Source organism: Ambystoma mexicanum, chromosome 5q (genome assembly GCF_040938575.1).
Source record: "Ambystoma mexicanum isolate Mex_15411 chromosome 5q, UKY_AmexF1_1, whole genome shotgun sequence".
NCBI classification, from domain to species: Eukaryota; Metazoa; Chordata; class Amphibia; order Caudata; family Ambystomatidae; genus Ambystoma; species Ambystoma mexicanum.
The window spans coordinates 528296352-528313118 of record NC_090933.1 but is presented as its reverse complement, the minus strand read 5'-3'; the positions used below and the strand labels follow the sequence as shown (position 1 = coordinate 528313118).

The following is a 16767-nucleotide window of genomic DNA, read 5'->3' as shown; positions in this document are numbered from 1 at the left end:
CAATTCCCAGACCTAACTCTTACCTGTTTGGTATTCTGACGCTCGATTGTAAAATATGGCCAGCTGGTAAAAATGACAAAGGGCACTCCAGCGCTGGTCCTTTGGCTGCAGGCGGCGTGTCAGCGGCCTAAAACAGCAAGAAATAGCGAGAGAAATAAAGTGAGAAGCAAGCACCTTTTCAATTGGGCTCTCGGGTCTATGGGACTGGCGTGCAGCCTCTTGATCACAAGCGCAGGTCCAGCGTGAAAGGGCGTGGCAGTGGAGTCACTCTGCTATTAATACCTGGTTGGCCAATCCTCGTTGCAATGGATGGCCATCTGCAGCTTTACTTGTAGCTCCACTGAAGGTATTTTGTTTTGGGCAAAGGGGTGAGATTGTGATTTCCTCTGCGGCAGATGAAGAGAAAGGGCTTTATGCACTACAGGTCCCTGGACAGCCAAGCAAGTGTGAGCCGGAGACTGTGCTTCAGCTCTGAAGCAGTGTATCGAGAGCCTTCGAGGAGGAGGGGAATTAGCTCAGATGGTAGAGCGCTCGCTTAGCATGCGAGAGGTAGCGGGATCGATGCCCGCATTCTCCAGCAAGACGCTTTTACTTCATTTTCACTATTTTATTCAAAACTCGCCAATCGTCGCAAATAAAGTCATGTGCTCGCTTCTGTTTTTTTTACTATCATCCTAAAAGTCTTCCGTCCACTTTCTGCTATCCCAAAGAGTCATCCGCGCGAGGGCCGGCAACAGGCGTGATACTGTGCAACAGGCGCATTGCATGGCATTGGTGACATATTCAGGAAATTCCACTTTGATGCAGTGGTCGAAGTGTACAGAAAGAAGTAGTGGAACTATGTTCCCTACTGGCTTGCACAGCTCCCAACAGACCCCATCGTCGCACGTCCTCCCATGCACAATAAAACCACCAAAAAACATGTGCCTGCTCTTTAAGGAAACGTCCTGTGCAGTGCACTGAAAGTGCAAGTTTCAACTTCTTCCAAGACTTTTATTTCAAAACAAAACCGTTCCAGAACGGTTTCTTTTTAAAATAAAAGTATAGGAGCTGTAAAACTTAATTAAAAGAAGTAGAGGAGCACCGCTCCCGACCGCTCCCGCCCACTTCGACCACTGCTTTGATGCCACCCAGGGCTGTTAACCTTTTATTTCATTTCAATACGATGCTTCGAATAATTGGTTCAAAGTGCGCAGCCTTTGCTCTTTTATTTCGTTTTCATCGGAGCAGGTCGGAGCTGGCAGAAGAGTGAGCCCTGTCTGCAGGAGCTCTGATTCCAGAAAGCATATTTTCCCTGTCTTTCTTACCACTCATCTGTGTCTCTTCGCTGACATGAGGCGTTGCTACACTCTGCAGTCTCCCGGCATTTAAAGTCTGCTACCAGCAGAGCACGTTCTGGACTTCACAGCGCCCAGCAAAGTACTAGCCTGCGCCCACCCCCTACTACCGCAAAAACCTTTTGCATGCTTTGGCAGAAGTGTGAACAAAATGCCACGAACCACCCCAGATGGGACTCGAACCCACAATCCTTGGCTTAGGAGGCCAGTGCCTTATCCATTAGGCCACTGGGGCCACTCGACAGAGAAGGGGAAAGTTCTTTCTTTTCCTCTTCTCTCACTGGAGTCACGGGTACTGGCCCACTGAAAAGGGCAAGTTGGCTCACGTCCAAAGCTGCAGTGTCCCAGCACACGCGGGCAAAAGGCACCTGCTTGCACTCGGCTGGACACTTCCGCTTTATGGGACACACGATGGAAAGTGGACTCAATTCCCAGACCTAACTCTTACCTGTTTGGTATTCTGACGCTCGATTGTAAAATATGGCCAGCTGGTAAAAATGACAAAGGGCACTCCAGCGCTGGTCCTTTGGCTGCAGGCGGCGTGTCAGCGGCCTAAAACAGCAAGAAATAGCGAGAGAAATAAAGTGAGAAGCAAGCACCTTTTCAATTGGGCTCTCGGGTCTATGGGACTGGCGTGCAGCCTCTTGATCACAAGCGCAGGTCCAGCGTGAAAGGGCGTGGCAGTGGAGTCACTCTGCTATTAATACCTGGTTGGCCAATCCTCATTGCAATGGATGGCCATCTGCAGCTTTACTTGTAGCTCCACTGAAGGTATTTTGTTTTGGGCAAAGGGGTGAGATTGTGATTTCCTCTGCGGCAGATGAAGAGAAAGGGCTTTATGCACTACAGGTCCCTGGACAGCCAAGCAAGTGTGAGCCGGAGACTGTGCTTCAGCTCTGAAGCAGTGTATCGAGAGCCTTGGAGGAGGAGGGGAATTAGCTCAGATGGTAGAGCGCTCGCTTAGCATGCGAGAGGTAGCGGGATCGATGCCCGCATTCTCCAGCAAGATGCTTTTTCTTCATTTTCACTATTTTATTCAAAACTCGCCAATCGTCGCAAATAAAGTCATGTGCTCGCTTCTGTTTTTTTTACTATCATCCTAAAAGTCTTCCGTCCACTTTCTGCTATCCCAAAGAGTCACCCGCGCGAGGGCCGGCAACAGGCGTGATACTGTGCAACAGGCGCATTGCATGGCATTGGTGACATATTCAGGAAATTCCACTTTGATGCCACCCAGGGCTGTTAACCTTTTATTTCATTTCAATACGATGCTTCGAATAATTGGTTCAAAGTGCGCAGCCTTTGCTCTTTTATTTCGTTTTCATCGGAGCAGGTCGGAGCTGGCAGAAGAGTGAGCCCTGTCTGCAGGAGCTCTGATTCCAGAAAGCATATTTTCCCTGTCTTTCTTACCACTCATCTGTGTCTCTTCGCTGACATGAGGCGTTGCTACACTCTGCAGTCTCCCGGCATTTAAAGTCTGCTACCAGCAGAGCACGTTCTGGACTTCACAGCGCCCAGCAAAGTACTAGCCTGCGCCCACCCCCTACTACCGCAAAAACCTTTTGCATGCTTTGGCAGAAGTGTGAACAAAATGCCACGAACCACCCCAGATGGGACTCGAACCCACAATCCCTGGCTTAGAAGGCCAGTGCCTTATCCATTAGGCCACTGGGGCCACTCGACAGAGAAGGGGAAAGTTCTTTCTTTTCCTCTTCTCTCACTGGAGTCACGGGTACTGGCCCACTGAAAAGGGCAAGTTGGCTCACGTCCAAAGCTGCAGTGTCCCAGCACACGCGGGCAAAAGGCACCTGCTTGCACTCGGCTGGACACTTCCGCTTTATGGGACACACGATGGAAAGTGGACTCAATTCCCAGACCTAACTCTTACCTGTTTGGTATTCTGACGCTCGATTGTAAAATATGGCCAGCTGGTAAAAATGACAAAGGGCACTCCAGCGCTGGTCCTTTGGCTGCAGGCGGCGTGTCAGCGGCCTAAAACAGCAAGAAATAGCGAGAGAAATAAAGTGAGAAGCAAGCACCTTTTCAATTGGGCTCTCGGGTCTATGGGACTGGCGTGCAGCCTCTTGATCACAAGCGCAGGTCCAGCGTGAAAGGGCGTGGCAGTGGAGTCACTCTGCTATTAATACCTGGTTGGCCAATCCTCGTTGCAATGGATGGCCATCTGCAGCTTTACTTGTAGCTCCACTGAAGGTGGGTACTGGCCCACTGAAAAGGGCAAGTTGGCTCACGTCCAAAGCTGCAGTGTCCCAGCACACGCGGGCAAAAGGCACCTGCTTGCACTCGGCTGGACACTTCCGCTTTATGGGACACACGATGGAAAGTGGACTCAATTCCCAGACCTAACTCTTACCTGTTTGGTATTCTGACGCTCGATTGTAAAATATGGCCAGCTGGTAAAAATGACAAAGGGCACTCCAGCGCTGGTCCTTTGGCTGCAGGCGGCGTGTCAGCGGCCTAAAACAGCAAGAAATAGCGAGAGAAATAAAGTGAGAAGCAAGCACCTTTTCAATTGGGCTCTCGGGTCTATGGGACTGGCGTGCAGCCTCTTGATCACAAGCGCAGGTCCAGCGTGAAAGGGCGTGGCAGTGGAGTCACTCTGCTATTAATACCTGGTTGGCCAATCCTCGTTGCAATGGATGGCCATCTGCAGCTTTACTTGTAGCTCCACTGAAGGTATTTTGTTTTGGGCAAAGGGGTGAGATTGTGATTTCCTCTGCGGCAGATGAAGAGAAAGGGCTTTATGCACTACAGGTCCCTGGACAGCCAAGCAAGTGTGAGCCGGAGACTGTGCTTCAGCTCTGAAGCAGTGTATCGAGAGCCTTCGAGGAGGAGGGGAATTAGCTCAGATGGTAGAGCGCTCGCTTAGCATGCGAGAGGTAGCGGGATCGATGCCCGCATTCTCCAGCAAGACGCTTTTTCTTCATTTTCACTATTTTATTCAAAACTCGCCAATCGTCGCAAATAAAGTCATGTGCTCGCTTCTGTTTTTTTTACTATCATCCTAAAAGTCTTCCGTCCACTTTCTGCTATCCCAAAGAGTCACCCGCGCGAGGGCCGGCAACAGGCGTGATACTGTGCAACAGGCGCATTGCATGGCATTGGTGACATATTCAGGAAATTCCACTTTGATGCCACCCAGGGCTGTTAACCTTTTATTTCATTTCAATACGATGCTTCGAATAATTGGTTCAAAGTGCGCAGCCTTTGCTCTTTTATTTCGTTTTCATCGGAGCAGGTCGGAGCTGGCAGAAGAGTGAGCCCTGTCTGCAGGAGCTCTGATTCCAGAAAGCATATTTTCCCTGTCTTTCTTACCACTCATCTGTGTCTCTTCGCTGACATGAGGCGTTGCTACACTCTGCAGTCTCCCGGCATTTAAAGTCTGCTACCAGCAGAGCACGTTCTGGACTTCACAGCGCCCAGCAAAGTACTAGCCTGCGCCCACCCCCTACTACCGCAAAAACCTTTTGCATGCTTTGGCAGAAGTGTGAACAAAATGCCACGAACCACCCCAGATGGACTCGAACCCACAATCCCTGGCTTAGGAGGCCAGTGCCTTATCCATTAGGCCACTGGGGCAACTCGACAGAGAAGGGGAAAGTTCTTTCTTTTCCTCTTCTCTCACTGGAGTCACGGGTACTGGCCCACTGAAAAGGGCAAGTTGGCTCACGTCCAAAGCTGCAGTGTCCCAGCACACGCGGGCAAAAGGCACCTGCTTGCACTCGGCTGGACACTTCCGCTTTATGGGACACACGATGGAAAGTGGACTCAATTCCCAGACCTAACTCTTACCTGTTTGGTATTCTGACGCTCGATTGTAAAATATGGCCAGCTGGTAAAAATGACAAAGGGCGCTCCAGCGCTGGTCCTTTGGCTGCAGGCGGCGTGTCAGCGGCCTAAAACAGCAAGAAATAGCGAGAGAAATAAAGTGAGAAGCAAGCACCTTTTCAATTGGGCTCTCGGGTCTATGGGACTGGCGTGCAGCCTCTTGATCACAAGCGCAGGTCCAGCGTGAAAGGGCGTGGCAGTGGAGTCACTCTGCTATTAATACCTGGTTGGCCAATCCTCGTTGCAATGGATGGCCATCTGCAGCTTTACTTGTAGCTCCACTGAAGGTATTTTGTTTTGGGCAAAGGGGTGAGATTGTGATTTCCTCTGCGGCAGATGAAGAGAAAGGGCTTTATGCACTACAGGTCCCTGGACAGCCAAGCAAGTGTGAGCCGGAGACTGTGCTTCAGCTCTGAAGCAGTGTATCGAGAGCCTTCGAGGAGGAGGGGAATTAGCTCAGATGGTAGAGCGCTCGCTTAGCATGCGAGAGGTAGCGGGATCGATGCCCGCATTCTCCAGCAAGACGCTTTTTCTTCATTTTCACTATTTTATTCAAAACTCGCCAATCGTCGCAAATAAAGTCATGTGCTCGCTTCTGTTTTTTTTACTATCATCCTAAAAGTCTTCCGTCCACTTTCTGCTATCCCAAAGAGTCATCCGCGCGAGGGCCGGCAACAGGCGTGATACTGTGCAACAGGCGCATTGCATGGCATTGGTGACATATTCAGGAAATTCCACTTTGATGCCACCCAGGGCTGTTAACCTTTTATTTCATTTCAATACGATGCTTCGAATAATTGGTTCAAAGTGCGCAGCCTTTGCTCTTTTATTTCGTTTTCATCGGAGCAGGTCGGAGCTGGCAGAAGAGTGAGCCCTGTCTGCAGGAGCTCTGATTCCAGAAAGCATATTTTCCCTGTCTTTCTTACCACTCATCTGTGTCTCTTCGCTGACATGAGGCGTTGCTACACTCTGCAGTCTCCCGGCATTTAAAGTCTGCTACCAGCAGAGCACGTTCTGGACTTCACAGCGCCCAGCAAAGTACTAGCCTGCGCCCACCCCCTACTACCGCAAAAACCTTTTGCATGCTTTGGCAGAAGTGTGAACAAAATGCCACGAACCACCCCAGATGGGACTCGAACCCACAATCCCTGGCTTAGGAGGCCAGTGCCTTATCCATTAGGCCACTGGGGCCACTCGTCAGAGAAGGGGAAAGTTCTTTCTTTTCCTCTTCTCTCACTGGAGTCACAGGTACTGGCCCACTGAAAAGGGCAAGTTGGCTCACGTCCAAAGCTGCAGTGTCCCAGCACACGCGGGCAAAAGGCACCTGCTTGCACTCGGCTGGACACTTCCGCTTTATGGGACACACGATGGAAAGTGGACTCAATTCCCAGACCTAACTCTTACCTGTTTGGTATTCTGACGCTCGATTGTAAAATATGGCCAGCTGGTAAAAATGACAAAGGGCACTCCAGCGCTGGTCCTTTGGCTGCAGGCGGCGTGTCAGCGGCCTAAAACAGCAAGAAATAGCGAGAGAAATAAAGTGAGAAGCAAGCACCTTTTCAATTGGGCTCTCGGGTCTATGGGACTGGCGTGCAGCCTCTTGATCACAAGCGCAGGTCCAGCGTGAAAGGGCGTGGCAGTGGAGTCACTCTGCTATTAATACCTGGTTGGCCAATCCTCGTTGCAATGGATGGCCATCTGCAGCTTTACTTGTAGCTCCACTGAAGGTATTTTGTTTTGGGCAAAGGGGTGAGATTGTGATTTCCTCTGCGGCAGATGAAGAGAAAGGGCTTTATGCACTACAGGTCCCTGGACAGCCAAGCAAGTGTGAGCCGGAGACTGTGCTTCAGCTCTGAAGCAGTGTATCGAGAGCCTTCGAGGAGGAGGGGAATTAGCTCAGATGGTAGAGCGCTCGCTTAGCATGCGAGAGGTAGTGGGATCGATGCCCGCATTCTCCAGCAAGACGCTTTTACTTCATTTTCACTATTTTATTCAAAACTCGCCAATCGTCGCAAATAAAGTCATGTGCTCGCTTCTGTTTTTTTTACTATCATCCTAAAAGTCTTCCGTCCACTTTCTGCTATCCCAAAGAGTCATCCGCGCGAGGGCCGGCAACAGGCGTGATACTGTGCAACAGGCGCATTGCATGGCATTGGTGACATATTCAGGAAATTCCACTTTGATGCCACCCAGGGCTGTTAACCTTTTATTTCATTTCAATACGATGCTTCGAATAATTGGTTCAAAGTGCGCAGCCTTTGCTCTTTTATTTCGTTTTCATCGGAGCAGGTCGGAGCTGGCAGAAGAGTGAGCCCTGTCTGCAGGAGCTCTGATTCCAGAAAGCATATTTTCCCTGTCTTTCTTACCACTCATCTGTGTCTCTTCGCTGACATGAGGCGTTGCTACACTCTGCAGTCTCCCGGCATTTAAAGTCTGCTACCAGCAGAGCACGTTCTGGACTTCACAGCGCCCAGCAAAGTACTAGCCTGCGCCCACCCCCTACTACCGCAAAAACCTTTTGCATGCTTTGGCAGAAGTGTGAACAAAATGCCACGAACCACCCCAGATGGGACTCGAACCCACAATCCCTGGCTTAGGAGGCCAGTGCCTTATCCATTAGGCCACTGGGGCCACTCGACAGAGAAGGGGAAAGTTCTTTCTTTTCCTCTTCTCTCACTGGAGTCACGGGTACTGGCCCACTGAAAAGGGCAAGTTGGCTCACGTCCAAAGCTGCAGTGTCCCAGCACACGCGGGCAAAAGGCACCTGCTTGCACTCGGCTGGACACTTCCGCTTTATGGGACACACGATGGAAAGTGGACTCAATTCCCAGACCTAACTCTTACCTGTTTGGTATTCTGACGCTCGATTGTAAAATATGGCCAGCTGGTAAAAATGACAAAGGGCACTCCAGCGCTGGTCCTTTGGCTGCAGGCGGCGTGTCAGCGGCCTAAAACAGCAAGAAATAGCGAGAGAAATAAAGTGAGAAGCAAGCACCTTTTCAATTGGGCTCTCGGGTCTATGGGACTGGCGTGCAGCCTCTTGATCACAAGCGCAGGTCCAGCGTGAAAGGGCGTGGCAGTGGAGTCACTCTGCTATTAATACCTGGTTGGCCAATCCTCGTTGCAATGGATGGCCATCTGCAGCTTTACTTGTAGCTCCACTGAAGGTATTTTGTTTTGGGCAAAGGGGTGAGATTGTGATTTCCTCTGCGGCAGATGAAGAGAAAGGGCTTTATGCACTACAGGTCCCTGGACAGCCAAGCAGGTGTGAGCCGGAGACTGTGCTTCAGCTCTGAAGCAGTGTATCGAGAGCCTTCGAGGAGGAGGGGAATTAGCTCAGATGGTAGAGCGCTCGCTTAGCATGCGAGAGGTAGCGGGATCGATGCCCGCATTCTCCAGCAAGACGCTTTTTCTTCATTTTCACTATTTTATTCAAAACTCGCCAATCGTCGCAAATAAAGTCATGTGCTCGCTTCTGTTTTTTTTACTATCATCCTAAAAGTCTTCCGTCCACTTTCTGCTATCCCAAAGAGTCATCCGCGCGAGGGCCGGCAACAGGCGTGATACTGTGCAACAGGCGCATTGCATGGCATTGGTGACATATTCAGGAAATTCCACTTTGATGCCACCCAGGGCTGTTAACCTTTTATTTCATTTCAATACGATGCTTCGAATAATTGGTTCAAAGTGCGCAGCCTTTGCTCTTTTATTTCGTTTTCATCGGAGCAGGTCGGAGCTGGCAGAAGAGTGAGCCCTGTCTGCAGGAGCTCTGATTCCAGAAAGCATATTTTCCCTGTCTTTCTTACCACTCATCTGTGTCTCTTCGCTGACATGAGGCGTTGCTACACTCTGCAGTCTCCCGGCATTTAAAGTCTGCTACCAGCAGAGCACGTTCTGGACTTCACAGCGCCCAGCAAAGTACTAGCCTGCGCCCACCCCCTACTACCGCAAAAACCTTTTGCATGCTTTGGCAGAAGTGTGAACAAAATGCCACGAACCACCCCAGATGGGACTCGAACCCACAATCCCTGGCTTAGGAGGCCAGTGCCTTATCCATTAGGCCACTGGGGCCACTCGACAGAGAAGGGGAAAGTTCTTTCTTTTCCTCTTCTCTCACTGGAGTCACGGGTACTGGCCCACTGAAAAGGGCAAGTTGGCTCACGTCCAAAGCTGCAGTGTCCCAGCACACGCGGGCAAAAGGCACCTGCTTGCACTCGGCTGGACACTTCCGCTTTATGGGACACACGATGGAAAGTGGACTCAATTCCCAGACCTAACTCTTACCTGTTTGGTATTCTGACGCTCGATTGTAAAATATGGCCAGCTGGTAAAAATGACAAAGGGCACTCCAGCGCTGGTCCTTTGGCTGCAGGCGGCGTGTCAGCGGCCTAAAACAGCAAGAAATAGCGAGAGAAATAAAGTGAGAAGCAAGCACCTTTTCAATTGGGCTCTCGGGTCTATGGGACTGGCGTGCAGCCTCTTGATCACAAGCGCAGGTCCAGCGTGAAAGGGCGTGGCAGTGGAGTCACTCTGCTATTAATACCTGGTTGGCCAATCCTCGTTGCAATGGATGGCCATCTGCAGCTTTACTTGTAGCTCCACTGAAGGTATTTTGTTTTGGGCAAAGGGGTGAGATTGTGATTTCCTCTGCGGCAGATGAAGAGAAAGGGCTTTATGCACTACAGGTCCCTGGACAGCCAAGCAGGTGTGAGCCGGAGACTGTGCTTCAGCTCTGAAGCAGTGTATCGAGAGCCTTCGAGGAGGAGGGGAATTAGCTCAGATGGTAGAGCGCTCGCTTAGCATGCGAGAGGTAGCGGGATCGATGCCCGCATTCTCCAGCAAGACGCTTTTTCTTCATTTTCACTATTTTATTCAAAACTCGCCAATCGTCGCAAATAAAGTCATGTGCTCGCTTCTGTTTTTTTTACTATCATCCTAAAAGTCTTCCGTCCACTTTCTGCTATCCCAAAGAGTCACCCGCGCGAGGGCCGGCAACAGGCGTGATACTGTGCAACAGGCGCATTGCATGGCATTGGTGACATATTCAGGAAATTCCACTTTGATGCCACCCAGGGCTGTTAACCTTTTATTTCATTTCAATACGATGCTTCGAATAATTGGTTCAAAGTGCGCAGCCTTTGCTCTTTTATTTCGTTTTCATCGGAGCAGGTCGGAGCTGGCAGAAGAGTGAGCCCTGTCTGCAGGAGCTCTGATTCCAGAAAGCATATTTTCCCTGTCTTTCTTACCACTCATCTGTGTCTCTTCGCTGACATGAGGCGTTGCTACACTCTGCAGTCTCCCGGCATTTAAAGTCTGCTACCAGCAGAGCACGTTCTGGACTTCACAGCGCCCAGCAAAGTACTAGCCTGCGCCCACCCCCTACTACCGCAAAAACCTTTTGCATGCTTTGGCAGAAGTGTGAACAAAATGCCACGAACCACCCCAGATGGGACTCGAACCCACAATCCCTGGCTTAGGAGGCCAGTGCCTTATCCATTAGGCCACTGGGGCCACTCGACAGAGAAGGGGAAAGTTCTTTCTTTTCCTCTTCTCTCACTGGAGTCACGGGTACTGGCCCACTGAAAAGGGCAAGTTGGCTCACGTCCAAAGCTGCAGTGTCCCAGCACACGCGGGCAAAAGGCACCTGCTTGCACTCGGCTGGACACTTCCGCTTTATGGGACACACGATGGAAAGTGGACTCAATTCCCAGACCTAACTCTTACCTGTTTGGTATTCTGACGCTCGATTGTAAAATATGGCCAGCTGGTAAAAATGACAAAGGGCACTCCAGCGCTGGTCCTTTGGCTGCAGGCGGCGTGTCAGCGGCCTAAAACAGCAAGAAATAGCGAGAGAAATAAAGTGAGAAGCAAGCACCTTTTCAATTGGGCTCTCGGGTCTATGGGACTGGCGTGCAGCCTCTTGATCACAAGCGCAGGTCCAGCGTGAAAGGGCGTGGCAGTGGAGTCACTCTGCTATTAATACCTGGTTGGCCAATCCTCGTTGCAATGCATGGCCATCTGCAGCTTTACTTGTAGCTCCACTGAAGGTATTTTGTTTTGGGCAAAGGGGTGAGATTGTGATTTCCTCTGCGGCAGATGAAGAGAAAGGGCTTTATGCACTACAGGTCCCTGGACAGCCAAGCAGGTGTGAGCCGGAGACTGTGCTTCAGCTCTGAAGCAGTGTATCGAGAGCCTTCGAGGAGGAGGGGAATTAGCTCAGATGGTAGAGCGCTCGCTTAGCATGCGAGAGGTAGCGGGATCGATGCCCGCATTCTCCAGCAAGACGCTTTTTCTTCATTTTCACTATTTTATTCAAAACTCGCCAATCGTCGCAAATAAAGTCATGTGCTCGCTTCTGTTTTTTTTACTATCATCCTAAAAGTCTTCCGTCCACTTTCTGCTATCCCAAAGAGTCACCCGCGCGAGGGCCGGCAACAGGCGTGATACTGTGCAACAGGCGCATTGCATGGCATCGGTGACATATTCAGGAAATTCCACTTTGATGCCACCCAGGGCTGTTAACCTTTTATTTCATTTCAATACGATGCTTCGAATAATTGGTTCAAAGTGCGCAGCCTTTGCTCTTTTATTTCGTTTTCATCGGAGCAGGTCGGAGCTGGCAGAAGAGTGAGCCCTGTCTGCAGGAGCTCTGATTCCAGAAAGCATATTTTCCCTGTCTTTCTTACCACTCATCTGTGTCTCTTCGCTGACATGAGGCGTTGCTACACTCTGCAGTCTCCCGGCATTTAAAGTCTGCTACCAGCAGAGCACGTTCTGGACTTCACAGCGCCCAGCAAAGTACTAGCCTGCGCCCACCCCCTACTACCGCAAAAACCTTTTGCATGCTTTGGCAGAAGTGTGAACAAAATGCCACGAACCACCCCAGATGGGACTCGAACCCACAATCCCTGGCTTAGGAGGCCAGTGCCTTATCCATTAGGCCACTGGGGCCACTCAACAGAGAAGGGGAAAGTTCTTTCTTTTCCTCTTCTCTCACTGGAGTCACAGGTACTGGCCCACTGAAAAGGGCAAGTTGGCTCACGTCCAAAGCTGCAGTGTCCCAGCACACGCGGGCAAAAGGCACCTGCTTGCACTCGGCTGGACACTTCCGCTTTATGGGACACACGATGGAAAGTGGACTCAATTCCCAGACCTAACTCTTACCTGTTTGGTATTCTGACGCTCGATTGTAAAATATGGCCAGCTGGTAAAAATGACAAAGGGCACTCCAGCGCTGGTCCTTTGGCTGCAGGCGGCGTGTCAGCGGCCTAAAACAGCAAGAAATAGCGAGAGAAATAAAGTGAGAAGCAAGCACCTTTTCAATTGGGCTCTCGGGTCTATGGGACTGGCGTGCAGCCTCTTGATCACAAGCGCAGGTCCAGCGTGAAAGGGCGTGGCAGTGGAGTCACTCTGCTATTAATACCTGGTTGGCCAATCCTCGTTGCAATGGATGGCCATCTGCAGCTTTACTTGTAGCTCCACTGAAGGTATTTTGTTTTGGGCAAAGGGGTGAGATTGTGATTTCCTCTGCGGCAGATGAAGAGAAAGGGCTTTATGCACTACAGGTCCCTGGACAGCCAAGCAAGTGTGAGCCGGAGACTGTGCTTCAGCTCTGAAGCAGTGTATCGAGAGCCTTCGAGGAGGAGGGGAATTAGCTCAGATGGTAGAGCGCTCGCTTAGCATGCGAGAGGTAGCGGGATCGATGCCCGCATTCTCCAGCAAGACGCTTTTTCTTCATTTTCACTATTTTATTCAAAACTCGCCAATCGTCGCAAATAAAGTCATGTGCTCGCTTCTGTTTTTTTTACTATCATCCTAAAAGTCTTCCGTCCACTTTCTGCTATCCCAAAGAGTCATCCGCGCGAGGGCCGGCAACAGGCGTGATACTGTGCAACAGGCGCATTGCATGGCATTGGTGACATATTCAGGAAATTCCACTTTGATGCCACCCAGGGCTGTTAACCTTTTATTTCATTTCAATACGATGCTTCGAATAATTGGTTCAAAGTGCGCAGCCTTTGCTCTTTTATTTCGTTTTCATCGGAGCAGGTCGGAGCTGGCAGAAGAGTGAGCCCTGTCTGCAGGAGCTCTGATTCCAGAAAGCATATTTTCCCTGTCTTTCTTACCACTCATCTGTGTCTCTTCGCTGACATGAGGCGTTGCTACACTCTGCAGTCTCCCGGCATTTAAAGTCTGCTACCAGCAGAGCACGTTCTGGACTTCACAGCGCCCAGCAAAGTACTAGCCTGCGCCCACCCCCTACTACCGCAAAAACCTTTTGCATGCTTTGGCAGAAGTGTGAACAAAATGTCACGAACCACCCCAGATGGGACTCGAACCCACAATCCCTGGCTTAGGAGGCCAGTGCCTTATCCATTAGGCCACTGGGGCCACTCGACAGAGAAGGGGAAAGTTCTTTCTTTTCCTCTTCTCTCACTGGAGTCACGGGTACTGGCCCACTGAAAAGGGCAAGTTGGCTCACGTCCAAAGCTGCAGTGTCCCAGCACACGCGGGCAAAAGGCACCTGCTTGCACTCGGCTGGACACTTCCGCTTTATGGGACACACGATGGAAAGTGGACTCAATTCCCAGACCTAACTCTTACCTGTTTGGTATTCTGACGCTCGATTGTAAAATATGGCCAGCTGGTAAAAATGACAAAGGGCACTCCAGCGCTGGTCCTTTGGCTGCAGGCGGCGTGTCAGCGGCCTAAAACAGCAAGAAATAGCGAGAGAAATAAAGTGAGAAGCAAGCACCTTTTCAATTGGGCTCTCGGGTCTATGGGACTGGCGTGCAGCCTCTTGATCACAAGCGCAGGTCCAGCGTGAAAGGGCGTGGCAGTGGAGTCACTCTGCTATTAATACCTGGTTGGCCAATCCTCGTTGCAATGGATGGCCATCTGCAGCTTTACTTGTAGCTCCACTGAAGGTATTTTGTTTTGGGCAAAGGGGTGAGATTGTGATTTCCTCTGCGGCAGATGAAGAGAAAGGGCTTTATGCACTACAGGTCCCTGGACAGCCAAGCAAGTGTGAGCCGGAGACTGTGCTTCAGCTCTGAAGCAGTGTATCGAGAGCCTTCGAGGAGGAGGGGAATTAGCTCAGATGGTAGAGCGCTCGCTTAGCATGCGAGAGGTAGCGGGATCGATGCCCGCATTCTCCAACAAGACGCTTTTTCTTCATTTTCACTATTTTATTCAAAACTCGCCAATCGTCGCAAATAAAGTCATGTGCTCGCTTCTGTTTTTTTTACTATCATCCTAAAAGTCTTCCGTCCACTTTCTGCTATCCCAAAGAGTCATCCGCGCGAGGGCCGGCAACAGGCGTGATACTGTGCAACAGGCGCATTGCATGGCATTGGTGACATATTCAGGAAATTCCACTTTGATGCCACCCAGGGCTGTTAACCTTTTATTTCATTTCAATACGATGCTTCGAATAATTGGTTCAAAGTGCGCAGCCTTTGCTCTTTTATTTCGTTTTCATCGGAGCAGGTCGGAGCTGGCAGAAGAGTGAGCCCTGTCTGCAGGAGCTCTGATTCCAGAAAGCATATTTTCCCTGTCTTTCTTACCACTCATCTGTGTCTCTTCGCTGACATGAGGCGTTGCTACACTCTGCAGTCTCCCGGCATTTAAAGTCTGCTACCAGCAGAGCACGTTCTGGACTTCACAGCGCCCAGCAAAGTACTAGCCTGCGCCCACCCCCTACTACCGCAAAAACCTTTTGCATGCTTTGGCAGAAGTGTGAACAAAATGCCACGAACCACCCCAGATGGGACTCGAACCCACAATCCCTGGCTTAGGAGGCCAGTGCCTTATCCATTAGGCCACTGGGGCCACTCGTCAGAGAAGGGGAAAGTTCTTTCTTTTCCTCTTCTCTCACTGGAGTCACAGGTACTGGCCCACTGAAAAGGGCAAGTTGGCTCACGTCCAAAGCTGCAGTGTCCCAGCACACGCGGGCAAAAGGCACCTGCTTGCACTCGGCTGGACACTTCCGCTTTATGGGACACACGATGGAAAGTGGACTCAATTCCCAGACCTAACTCTTACCTGTTTGGTATTCTGACGCTCGATTGTAAAATATGGCCAGCTGGTAAAAATGACAAAGGGCACTCCAGCGCTGGTCCTTTGGCTGCAGGCGGCGTGTCAGCGGCCTAAAACAGCAAGAAATAGCGAGAGAAATAAAGTGAGAAGCAAGCACCTTTTCAATTGGGCTCTCGGGTCTATGGGACTGGCGTGCAGCCTCTTGATCACAAGCGCAGGTCCAGCGTGAAAGGGCGTGGCAGTGGAGTCACTCTGCTATTAATACCTGGTTGGCCAATCCTCGTTGCAATGGATGGCCATCTGCAGCTTTACTTGTAGCTCCACTGAAGGTATTTTGTTTTGGGCAAAGGGGTGAGATTGTGATTTCCTCTGCGGCAGATGAAGAGAAAGGGCTTTATGCACTACAGGTCCCTGGACAGCCAAGCAAGTGTGAGCCGGAGACTGTGCTTCAGCTCTGAAGCAGTGTATCGAGAGCCTTCGAGGAGGAGGGGAATTAGCTCAGATGGTAGAGCGCTCGCTTAGCATGCGAGAGGTAGCGGGATCGATGCCCGCATTCTCCAGCAAGACGCTTTTACTTCATTTTCACTATTTTATTCAAAACTCGCCAATCGTCGCAAATAAAGTCATGTGCTCGCTTCTGTTTTTTTTACTATCATCCTAAAAGTCTTCCGTCCACTTTCTGCTATCCCAAAGAGTCATCCGCGCGAGGGCCGGCAACAGGCGTGATACTGTGCAACAGGCGCATTGCATGGCATTGGTGACATATTCAGGAAATTCCACTTTGATGCCACCCAGGGCTGTTAACCTTTTATTTCATTTCAATACGATGCTTCGAATAATTGGTTCAAAGTGCGCAGCCTTTGCTCTTTTATTTCGTTTTCATCGGAGCAGGTCGGAGCTGGCAGAAGAGTGAGCCCTGTCTGCAGGAGCTCTGATTCCAGAAAGCATATTTTCCCTGTCTTTCTTACCACTCATCTGTGTCTCTTCGCTGACATGAGGCGTTGCTACACTCTGCAGTCTCCCGGCATTTAAAGTCTGCTACCAGCAGAGCACGTTCTGGACTTCACAGCGCCCAGCAAAGTACTAGCCTGCGCCCACCCCCTACTACCGCAAAAACCTTTTGCATGCTTTGGCAGAAGTGTGAACAAAATGCCACGAACCACCCCAGATGGGACTCGAACCCACAATCCCTGGCTTAGGAGGCCAGTGCCTTATCCATTAGGCCAGACAGAGAAGGGGAAAGTTCTTTCTTTTCCTCTTCTCTCACTGGAGTCACGGGTACTGGCCCACTGAAAAGGGCAAGTTGGCTCACGTCCAAAGCTGCAGTGTCCCAGCACACGCGGGCAAAAGGCACCTGCTTGCACTCGGCTGGACACTTCCGCTTTATGGGACACACGATGGAAAGTGGACTCAATTCCCAGACCTAACTCTTACCTGTTTGGTATTCTGACGCTCGATTGTAAAATATGGCCAGCTGGTAAAAATGACAAAGGGCACTCCAGCGCTGGTCCTTTGGCTGCAGGCGGCGTGTCAGCGGCCTAAAACA

The 16767-nt window shown here is 50.6% G+C and overlaps 20 non-coding genes across 20 annotated transcripts; 11 read left to right on the top strand and 9 right to left on the bottom strand.

Moving 5' to 3' along the window:
- The first annotated feature begins 504 nt into the window (after positions 1-504).
- On the top strand, positions 505-577 carry TRNAA-AGC (transfer RNA alanine (anticodon AGC)). The gene has a single exon. It is a non-coding gene; the product is annotated as a tRNA-Ala (tRNA).
- A 922-nt stretch (positions 578-1499) lies between these two features.
- On the bottom strand, positions 1500-1572 carry TRNAR-CCU (transfer RNA arginine (anticodon CCU)). The gene has a single exon. It is a non-coding gene; the product is annotated as a tRNA-Arg (tRNA).
- Positions 1573-2266: 694 nt separating this feature from the next.
- Positions 2267-2339, top strand: TRNAA-AGC (transfer RNA alanine (anticodon AGC)). The gene has a single exon. It is a non-coding gene; the product is annotated as a tRNA-Ala (tRNA).
- Positions 2340-2939: 600 nt separating this feature from the next.
- Positions 2940-3012, bottom strand: TRNAR-UCU (transfer RNA arginine (anticodon UCU)). Its single transcript has one exon. It is a non-coding gene; the product is annotated as a tRNA-Arg (tRNA).
- Positions 3013-4189: 1177 nt separating this feature from the next.
- TRNAA-AGC (transfer RNA alanine (anticodon AGC)) lies at positions 4190-4262 on the top strand. Its single transcript has one exon. It is a non-coding gene; the product is annotated as a tRNA-Ala (tRNA).
- A 1366-nt stretch (positions 4263-5628) lies between these two features.
- Positions 5629-5701, top strand: TRNAA-AGC (transfer RNA alanine (anticodon AGC)). The gene has a single exon. It is a non-coding gene; the product is annotated as a tRNA-Ala (tRNA).
- Positions 5702-6301: 600 nt separating this feature from the next.
- Positions 6302-6374, bottom strand: TRNAR-CCU (transfer RNA arginine (anticodon CCU)). The gene has a single exon. It is a non-coding gene; the product is annotated as a tRNA-Arg (tRNA).
- A 694-nt stretch (positions 6375-7068) lies between these two features.
- On the top strand, positions 7069-7141 carry TRNAA-AGC (transfer RNA alanine (anticodon AGC)). The gene has a single exon. It is a non-coding gene; the product is annotated as a tRNA-Ala (tRNA).
- A 600-nt stretch (positions 7142-7741) lies between these two features.
- TRNAR-CCU (transfer RNA arginine (anticodon CCU)) lies at positions 7742-7814 on the bottom strand. Its single transcript has one exon. It is a non-coding gene; the product is annotated as a tRNA-Arg (tRNA).
- Positions 7815-8508: 694 nt separating this feature from the next.
- On the top strand, positions 8509-8581 carry TRNAA-AGC (transfer RNA alanine (anticodon AGC)). The gene has a single exon. It is a non-coding gene; the product is annotated as a tRNA-Ala (tRNA).
- Positions 8582-9181: 600 nt separating this feature from the next.
- Positions 9182-9254, bottom strand: TRNAR-CCU (transfer RNA arginine (anticodon CCU)). The gene has a single exon. It is a non-coding gene; the product is annotated as a tRNA-Arg (tRNA).
- Positions 9255-9948: 694 nt separating this feature from the next.
- Positions 9949-10021, top strand: TRNAA-AGC (transfer RNA alanine (anticodon AGC)). Its single transcript has one exon. It is a non-coding gene; the product is annotated as a tRNA-Ala (tRNA).
- A 600-nt stretch (positions 10022-10621) lies between these two features.
- TRNAR-CCU (transfer RNA arginine (anticodon CCU)) lies at positions 10622-10694 on the bottom strand. The gene has a single exon. It is a non-coding gene; the product is annotated as a tRNA-Arg (tRNA).
- A 694-nt stretch (positions 10695-11388) lies between these two features.
- Positions 11389-11461, top strand: TRNAA-AGC (transfer RNA alanine (anticodon AGC)). The gene has a single exon. It is a non-coding gene; the product is annotated as a tRNA-Ala (tRNA).
- Positions 11462-12061: 600 nt separating this feature from the next.
- Positions 12062-12134, bottom strand: TRNAR-CCU (transfer RNA arginine (anticodon CCU)). The gene has a single exon. It is a non-coding gene; the product is annotated as a tRNA-Arg (tRNA).
- A 694-nt stretch (positions 12135-12828) lies between these two features.
- Positions 12829-12901, top strand: TRNAA-AGC (transfer RNA alanine (anticodon AGC)). Its single transcript has one exon. It is a non-coding gene; the product is annotated as a tRNA-Ala (tRNA).
- Positions 12902-13501: 600 nt separating this feature from the next.
- On the bottom strand, positions 13502-13574 carry TRNAR-CCU (transfer RNA arginine (anticodon CCU)). The gene has a single exon. It is a non-coding gene; the product is annotated as a tRNA-Arg (tRNA).
- A 694-nt stretch (positions 13575-14268) lies between these two features.
- Positions 14269-14341, top strand: TRNAA-AGC (transfer RNA alanine (anticodon AGC)). The gene has a single exon. It is a non-coding gene; the product is annotated as a tRNA-Ala (tRNA).
- A 600-nt stretch (positions 14342-14941) lies between these two features.
- TRNAR-CCU (transfer RNA arginine (anticodon CCU)) lies at positions 14942-15014 on the bottom strand. The gene has a single exon. It is a non-coding gene; the product is annotated as a tRNA-Arg (tRNA).
- A 694-nt stretch (positions 15015-15708) lies between these two features.
- On the top strand, positions 15709-15781 carry TRNAA-AGC (transfer RNA alanine (anticodon AGC)). The gene has a single exon. It is a non-coding gene; the product is annotated as a tRNA-Ala (tRNA).
- Positions 15782-16767: the final 986 nt, after the last annotated feature.